This window comes from Cucurbita moschata, unplaced genomic scaffold (genome assembly GCF_002738365.1).
Source record: "Cucurbita moschata cultivar Rifu unplaced genomic scaffold, Cmos_1.0 Cmo_Scf00727, whole genome shotgun sequence".
NCBI classification, from domain to species: Eukaryota; Viridiplantae; Streptophyta; class Magnoliopsida; order Cucurbitales; family Cucurbitaceae; genus Cucurbita; species Cucurbita moschata.
The window spans coordinates 1-1,060 of NW_019269243.1; the positions used below are offsets into that span (position 1 = coordinate 1).

Sequence of the window (1,060 nt, forward strand, 5' to 3'; positions counted from 1 at the left end):
CACTCCGGGTCGACACCCCTCTATGATAGTAGAGCTCCAGAGCATCTCCCCACCTTGACCAGTACACTAGAAAAGGAGAAACGTGTAAGTATAAAAATTTACTTAGGAATCAACCTACTTGTAGGCCTTCATCGCTTCCTTCTAATACTAGGTTTCCACGACTTTCCTTTGGTCTATAAGACGTTGGGCTTACCCTTTACTGCGCTCTAAGCTACCGTGTATGTCACGAAGTTCTAATTGATTCCTCATTAATCATCTACCTTTGTTGTCCCTAGTGCCTCTTCGATATTCGTTCCTAAAACAAAAAAGTTGCTTTGGGCGAGTGGTTAAGGCGTGTGCCTGCTAAGTACATGGGATTTTCCTTCGAGAGTTTGAACTTCTCAGGCGATGAAAAGATAAATATTTTACACTTTAATCAACACTCCGAGTCGAAACCCCTTTGTGGTAGTAGAGCTCCCGAGCAGCTCCCCACCTTGACCAGTACACTAGAAAAAATCATCGCTTGCTTCTTCTACTAAGTTTCCATCTCCCCACCTTGACCAGTACACTATTAAAGGAGAAAGGTGTAAGTATACAAATATACTTAGTAACCAACCTACTTGTAGGCCCTTTGTAAGTCCCGAAGTTCTAATTGATTCCTCATTAATCATCTACCATTGTTGTCCCTAGTGTCTCTTCGAGATTTGTTCCTAAAACAAAATGTCGCTTTGGCCGAGTGGTTAAGGCGTGTGCCTGCTAAGTACATGGGGTTTCCCCACGAGAGTTCGAATCTCTCAGGCGACGAAAAGTTTATTTTTTTGGCCTAACCAAAGGCCACCGCTAAAACATGTTGTCCACTTTGGCTCGTTACTTCACCAGAAGCGATGGAAAGATAAAATTTTTACACTCTAAAAAACATACAACACCAGGGTCAGAAATTTCAAATCTAAAAAACATACAACACCAGGGTCAGAAATTTCAAAGTTATTTACAAACTGGAAAAATGGCTTGGAATACAAAAGAATTCAAAATCAACCGAAAAAATTATACAACTAATTGAAGTCTGAGGTCGAATACAACT

The 1,060-nt window shown here is 40.8% G+C and overlaps 1 non-coding gene across 1 annotated transcript; it reads left to right on the forward strand.

Annotated features, from left to right (window-relative positions):
• Window positions 1-701: 701 nt before the first annotated feature.
• TRNAS-GCU lies at window positions 702-783 on the forward strand. Its single transcript has one exon. It is a non-coding gene; the product is annotated as a tRNA-Ser (tRNA).
• Window positions 784-1,060: the final 277 nt, after the last annotated feature.